Genomic DNA, 8233 nt, shown 5'->3' with positions numbered 1-8233 from the left:
GACTGAGATGTACACACACCTTGTGGTGTTTCATACCAAACAGAAGAATGAAAAGTATCTTGGGAAAGAAGAGACAGGTCCACACTGGAATAAAGATAGCATTCTGTCACTGGGAAAACTGGCTTTTCAACAGCTTGTGAATGGCAATCTGATTTTCTATGAAGAAGACATGAAAGTGGCTGGCATTGATGTCAACGAAGCCTCAGTGTACTCAGGATTGTGCACACAGCTCTTTAAAGAGGAATGTGTGCTGTACCAGGACAKGGTGTACTGCTTTGTTCATCTGAGCATTCAGGAGTTTCTGGCTGCCATGTATGTGTTCCTCTCATTCATCAACAACAATGAGAATCTACTGGCCAAACCTCAATCAACATCCAGGAACCTTTCTGTGTTGTTCAGAGACAAGCATAAAGTTACTTTCTACAAGAGTGCTGTGGATAAAGRCTTACAAAGTGAGACAGGAAACTTGGACCTTTTCCTCCGCTTCCTCCTGGGCCTCTCACTGGAGTCCAATCAGAAGCACTTTCGAGGTTTACTGACATATAAGTTTAGAGAAAATATGTATTATAATATGTTTATAATGTTATATTGAAAAACATATTGAATAAATTTATTTTTCTCATTAGTTTAACTTTATGACCATACAATTCTAGTAGACGGAAGATGAATCTATATGTTGTTTGGGAGAATAAACCAAATGCATCTACCATTGTCCTTCTGCACTACTTGTGTTAAATTAACAATGTGTTTGAAGTAATGAGGATCTCTTTGTCAGGCTGTCAGGCTGTGTAGTCACAGAGGAAGGCTGTGCTTCTCTGGTCTCAGCTCTGAGGTTAAACCCCTCACACCTGAGAGAGCTGGACCTGAGCTACAATCACCCAGGAGACTCAGGAGTCAGACTGTTCTCTGCTGGACTGGAGGATCCACACTGCAGGCTGGAGAAACTCAAGTATGTAGAGGGTTTATGTCAATGTTCATATCAGACATGTTTGACTTATCAGGCAAGTTAAGACAAACATTCTTACCACCACTTGGACAAAGTTATATGCTGACTGTGTGTGTGTATGTGTGTATGGGGGGGGGGTCCAGCATGTCCAGTGTGTGTCCAGTTTGTCTATGTCCAATGTGTGTGTGTCCATTGTGTGTGTGACATACTGGACACACATACTGGACACACACTGGGGACACACACAATGAACACACAGACACACGATAGATGGACACACACACACACACTGGAGACACACATACACTGGACACTGGGCTTAGAAAATGTGAGTGTTGACTGCTGTGAAGAATATGACTAAGAATAAGTCTTAATTCAAGTTAAGTCAAAGTCAAAGACCACCATCATTACTTACTTGGTCATATTAAATATCAGCTGTAGTTCTTCAGAAGCAGAAACCAGGGACACCAAAGTTTTCAAAGAGTTGCTTTGACAATGTGTGTGTGTGGCGCGTTCGTGTTACATTAGAAATGTGTGCTTGTGTTCATGCAGGACACACACACACTGGACACACATTCGCTGGACACACACACACACTGGAGACACACACACATACACGTGTGTGTGTGTGTAATTAATGTGAATAAGTGTGTTTTATATTACCAGACAGTATAACATATGATCATTCAACAAGTCTCAAGTTACCTAAACTTCTCCTTTTGATACCTAGAAACATCTACATTAAATGAATTAGTGAAAAGTGAGTTAACATTCTAATGTGAATGATGATGATTTCTAATATTGTGTCTGGTTTCGTCCATCAGATGTCTGTGATCTCACACTGGACCTAAACACAGTAGACAGACATCTGAGTGGAGTGGAACAAGGGTTGATATAGGAATGACATATAAAGGAATCTGCAGGAGAGGAGGGGATAATGACTGTTGTCTTGGATGTAATGACAAGTCCTGGAGTCTGTTCTGCTCTGACAACAGTTACATTGCCTGGCACAATAATAATTCCACTATCACAGACGTCCCCTCCTCCAGCTCCCACAGAGTAGGAGTGTATCTGGACTGGCCAGCCGGCACTCTGTCCTTCTACAGAGCCTCCTCTGACACACTGACGCACCTAATCACATTCACCTCCACATTCACCGAGCCCCTCTATCCAGGGTTTAGGGTTTGGGTTGATGACTCCTCAGTGTCCCTGTGTCAGGTGGTCCCTGTGTCAAACACAACATGATATTTCACTCTAATCAGGGTCATGTTCAGTAAGATACACTGGAGCAACAATGTAGAATCTCTAGTGTGTAAACCCCTCTATCCAGGGTGTTTGGTATGAATATCTCTCTAGTGTGTAAACCCCTKTATCCWGGGTGTTTYGTATGAATATCTCTCTAGTGTGTAAACCCCTCTATCCAGGGTGTTTGYTTTGAAACGTGTATTAGCATTACTTTCWGGTTAATATAAATGATAGGTGTGTATGTAATATAAAGGTGTGTACAATCCTGTTACTCTGGATGTGTAAGTTGCTGTTTTCACATAACTCTGTACCTAATTCACCACGGCTCTGCACATCTCTTGTTCATACCCTCTGTTCTCTGAAACGTGTCTGTTCCGAACGAAGTCTCTCCTCATCCTCTATTCTAAGAACCAACAGTTCTTCGTACTCGTAGGAGAACACAGAGGACTCTGAATATTTGGCCACCTCATCCACAGGTTCGACACATTGAGTCAGTTGTGGTGGAACCAGCCATGACTAAGCATTCATAGGTCTACTATATAAGACCTCTGTTGGTTTCTGTGTCAGAGCTCTTGGCCCAACACTCAAGAGTGTGGGGTCGACCAGCCTCATTATTGCAGGACTTTCAATGAATCACTTACGGGTGCAGTGGCGACCCATATTCAGGGCAGGTGGGGCTGTTTTGAGCCCCAAATCTTTAGCAAAATAAATAAAATCACACCCAAAAATTGGTTGCTTGCCTGTTTTGCATGTTATTTTGGCATTAATACGTGACACATATCAGTTTGAAAAACAATGTATAAAAATATATATCATTGAATTAATAAAGCTGCATACAAACATGGTTTCTTTTTTGTTTTCTTGAGAAAGGCAGCTCCAAAATGCAGGTGTTTCAGCCCAGCTCAGTGCTTTTTAGTGGTGGTGGGGCAGCCAGCTGAAAATACAAGCGTTGCGCTGTGATTGACTCAGTGTTCTTTCACTCATGGGGAAACTACGTCACCTCCAAGTCTAAGGGGAGACCTGGAGAATTTGAGCCCCTTTGGGTGCTGCAATAAAGGTACATTAGAAGTGCCCATCCAAGAAGGCTCAAAGTCATTGGCCACAGATAAAATGACGTCAAATCACGTTATATCTACAGTAGCTTTGATTGGACTGATCATGTCAACATCATACCTTCAAAATCTTAGCTAGCAGTCATCATCATGAATCAAGTTGACAATCTACTGGCAAATCACATGAAGATAAATAATGAAGAGAAATTATAGATAAAACATATCGGTGCTCATCGGCCATTGGACATAAACATTACACAACAAGTTGGAKATTGCAAATTCAACAATGACTGGTTTGGAAGGAATCAGTGACAGTGGCTAACTACACGCATTGCAAAGCAACCACTAGCCTGATATTCAGTGGAGTGGCTGTGTGGTCCCACATCTGGGATTAAGGGTCTCTCTTCCTAGTTTAAAATGATAAACATTCAACAATGGCCATGCTGTCAATGAAACATGATTTGTGCCGCAGTCAAAACAACTGTCAACTCTGAACGGCGAAAACTTGACTTCAGTGAGTTCAAGACAACTGGGAAGTCGGGAATAAACGAGCTCCGACTGGGAAAATACGTTTTGAACGGTTATCCAACTCGGAATTGTAAATCCGGCCTCTTTCTAGAGCTACGACCTGAAGATCAATGACATCATCATGATTTGACCTTGTTTTTTCCCCGAGTTCCAGTTGTTTTGAAAGCACCATAAATCCAGAGAATGCCAGACTTTGATGACAACATTTTCCCACGAAGGGCCGCCGTGCCACCTTCCTGTTCAAGTGAGCACAGCACAACAAGGTGAGTCCAAAAATGTCTTCTATGGTGCTGCATAAATTATGTAATATGCCAGGGAGATATGTATACTGTAGCTAAGAAACATATTATATATAATCTAGTCTTCAGGAGATTTTATTAGATATTTACTTTATTTAGTCTCATTCTTAACACAATGGGCTAAAATATACAGTAAGTCTGATCAGTGGAACAATTCTCCTTCTTAACAATGGTCTATAATTTACAGTAAGTCTGATCAGTGGAACAATTCTCCTTCTTAACAATGGTCTATAATATACAGTAAGTCTGATCTCCTTAACAATGGTCTATAATATACAGTAAGTCTGATCTACTTAACCATGGTCTATATATATACAGTAAGTCTGATCTCCTTCTTAACAATGGTCTATAACATACAGTAAGTCTGATCTCCTTAAAAATGGTCTATAATATACAGTAAGTCTGATCAGTGGAACAATCTCCTACTTAACAATGGTCTATAATATACAGTAAGTCTGATCTCCTTAACAATGGTCTATAATATACAGTAAGTCTGATCTCCTTCACAATGGTCTATAATATACAGTAAGTCTGATCTCCTTCTTAACCATGGTCTATAATATACAGTAAGTCTGATCAGTGGAACAAGTCTCCTTCTTAACAATGGTCTATAATATACATTAAGTCTGATCTCCTTAACAATGGTCTATAATATACAGTAAGTCTGATCTCCTTAACAATGGTCTAAAATATACAGTAAGTCTGATCTCCTTAACAATGGTCTAAAATATACAGTAAGTCTGATCTCCTTACCAATGGTCTGTAATATACAGTAAGTCTGATCAGTGGAACAATTCTCCTTCTTAAAATGGTCTATAATATACAGTAAGTCTGATCAGTGGAACAACTCTCCTTCTTAACAATGGTCTATAATATAACAGTAAGTCTGATCTCCTTAACAATGGTCTATAATATACAGTAAGTCTGATTCCCTTAATAATGGTCTATAATATACAGTAAGTCTGATCTCCTTAACAATGGTCAATAATATACAGTAAGTCTGATCTCCTTAAAATGGTCTATAATATACAGTAAGTCTGATCAGTGAACAATTCTACTTCTTAACAATGGTCTATAATATACAGTAAGTCTGATCAGTGAACAATTCTCCTTGTTAACAATGGTCTATAATATACAGCAAGTCTGATCAGTGGAACAATTATCCTTCTTAACAATGGTCTATAATATACAGTAAATCTGATCTCCTTAACAATGGTCTATAATATACAGTAAGTCTGATCTCCTTAACAATGGCCTGTAATATACAGTAAGTCTGATCAGTGGAACAATTCTCCTCTTAACAATGGTCTATATATCCAGTAAGTCTGATCAGTGGAACAACTCTCCTTAACAATGGTCTATAATATACAGTAAGTCTGATCTCCTTAACAATGGTCTTTAATATACAGTAAGTCTGATCTCCTTAACAATGGTCTATAATATACAGTAAGTCTGATCTCTTCTTAACCATGGTCTATAATATCCAGTAAGTCTGATATCCTTCTTAACAATGGTCTAAAATATACAGTAAGTCTGATCTCCTTAACAATGGTCTGTAATATACAGTAAGTCTGATCAGTGGAACCAATTCTCCTTCTTAACAATGGTCTATAATATACAGTAAGTCTGATCTCCTTCTTAACAATGGTCTATAATATACAGTAAGTCTGATCTCCTTAACAATGGTCAATAATATAAAGTAAGTCTGATCTCCTTAACATGGTCTATAATATACAGTAAGTCTGATCTCCTTAACAATGGTCTATAATATAAGTAAGTCTGATCAGTGGAACAATTCTCCTTCTTAACAATGGTCTATAATATACAGTAAGTCTGATCAGTGGAACAATTATCTTCTTAACAATGGTCTATAATATACAGTAAGTCTGATCAGTGGAACACTCTCCTTAACAATGGTCTATATATACAGTAAGTCTGATCTCCTTAACAATGGTCTTTAATATACAGTAAGTCTGATCTCCTTAACAATGGTCTATAATATATACAGTAAGTCTGATCTCCTTAACCATGGTCTATAATATACAGTAGCCTGATCTCCTTCTTAACAATGGTCTATAATATACAGTAAGTCTGATCTCCTTAACAATGGTCTATAATAACAGTAAGTCTGATCAGTGGAACAACTTCCTTAACAATGGTCTATAATATACAGTAAGTCTGATCTCCTAATGGTCTAATATATACAGTAAGTCTGATCAGTGGAACAATTCACCTTCTTAACAATGGTCTATAATATACAGTAAGTCTGATCAGTGGAACAATTATCCTTCTTAACAATGGTCTATAATAATCAGTAAGTCTGATCAGTGGAACAATATCCTTCTTAACAATGGTCTATATATACAGTAAGTCTGATCTCCTTAACAATGGTCTATAATATACAGTAAGTCTGATCTCCTTAACATGGTCTATAATATACAGTAAGTCTGATCTCCTTATTAACAATGGTCTAAAATATACAGTAAGTCTGATCTCCTTAACATGGTCTGTAATATACAGTAAGTCTGATCAGGAACAATTCTCCTTAACAATGGTCTTATAATATACAGTAAGTCTGCTCTCCTTAACAATGGTCTAATAATACAGTAAGTCTGATCAGTGTAACAATTATCCTTCTTAACAATGGTCTACAATATACAGTAAGTCTGATCTCCTTAACGGTCTATAATATACAGTAAGCTCTGATCTCCTTAACAATGGTCTATAATATACCGAAAGTCTGAATCTCCTCTTAGCAATGGTCTATAAAATACAGTAAGTCTGATCTCCTTAACAATGGTCTATAATATACAGTAAGTCTGATCTCCTACCTTAACAATGTCTATAATATACAGTAAGTCTGATCTCCTTCTTAACAATGGTCTATAATTACAGTAAGTCGGATCTTCTTCTTAACAATGGTCTTATATTTACAGTAAGTCGGTCTCCTTCTAAACAATGTCTATAATTTACAGTAAGTCTGATCAGTGGACACAATTATACTTCTTAACAATGGTCTATAATATACAGTAAGTCTGATCAGTGCATTATCCTTCTTAACAATGGTCTTAATATACAGTAAGTCTGATCTCCTTAACAATGGTCTATAATATACAGTAAGTCTGATCTCCTTAACAATGGTCTTTAATATACAGTAAGTCTGATCTCCTACCTTAACAATGGTCTATAATATACAGTAAGTCTGATCTCCTTAACAATGGTCTAATAATTACAGTAAGTCTGATCTCCTTAATGGTCTATAATTTAACGTAAGTCGGATCTCCTTCTAAACAATGGTCTATATAATTTACAGTAAGTCTGATCTCCTTAACAATGTCTATAATACAGTAAGTCTGATCAGGGTAATTACTTGTCAGCAAGAACACTACTTTATTCCCCACACTTGTATTATTCCACTTCTTCCCAGTGTTGCCAGTCTACAGTAATCACATATTTGAAGTCTTATATCCCTACTTCTGTCTTTGAAAATGAATGATATGAGGCTGTGTATTTTTGCAGCTCGTCACGGACAGTTTTGAATAAGTCATACAAATAAGCATTGGATATAAATGTTCCAGGAATCAAATATCATTTTAGGACATTTTAGTATTGGCATATGCAGAGATGTAGGGGACTTACAACTCATAAAGACATCATATTTTATCTATGTAGAGTAAGATGATGAAAGGATCTTCAACTAGTAGGCAGAAACCACCCGAATATTGATCTTCAACTAGTAGGCAGAACCACCCGAAATTGATCTTCAACTAGTCGGCAGAAACCACCCGAATATTGATCTTCAACTAGTAGCAGAAACCACCCGAATATTGATCTTCAAACTAGTAGGCAGAAACCACCCGAATATTGATTCTCAACTAGTAGGCAGACACCACCCGAATATTGAGCTTCAACTAGTAGGCAGAAACCACCCGAATATTGATCTTCAACTAGTAGGCAGACACCACCCGAATATTGATCTTCAACTAGTAGGCAGAAACCACCCGAACATTGGATTTCAACTAGTAGGCAAAGAACCACCCGAACATTGATCTTCAACTAGTAGGCAGAAACCACCGAACATTGAAATTCTTCTCACTAGTAGGCAGACAACCCACCCGAATATTGATCTTCAACCTAGTCGGCAGAAACGCACCGAATATTGA

At 38.0% G+C, this 8233-nt stretch overlaps 1 long non-coding RNA gene across 1 annotated transcript; it reads left to right on the top strand.

The window, feature by feature from the left end:
- Positions 1-542: 542 nt before the first annotated feature.
- Positions 543-3035, top strand: LOC112078277 (uncharacterized). The gene is made up of 2 exons (XR_002895646.2): positions 543-949; positions 1771-3035. It is a non-coding gene; the product is annotated as an uncharacterized lncRNA (long non-coding RNA).
- Positions 3036-8233: the final 5198 nt, after the last annotated feature.

The sequence above is a fragment of the Salvelinus sp. IW2-2015 genome, unplaced genomic scaffold (genome assembly GCF_002910315.2).
Source record: "Salvelinus sp. IW2-2015 unplaced genomic scaffold, ASM291031v2 Un_scaffold5483, whole genome shotgun sequence".
In the NCBI taxonomy this organism is placed as follows: Eukaryota; Metazoa; Chordata; class Actinopteri; order Salmoniformes; family Salmonidae; genus Salvelinus; species Salvelinus sp. IW2-2015.
This window is presented reverse-complemented; position numbering and strand designations above follow the sequence as displayed.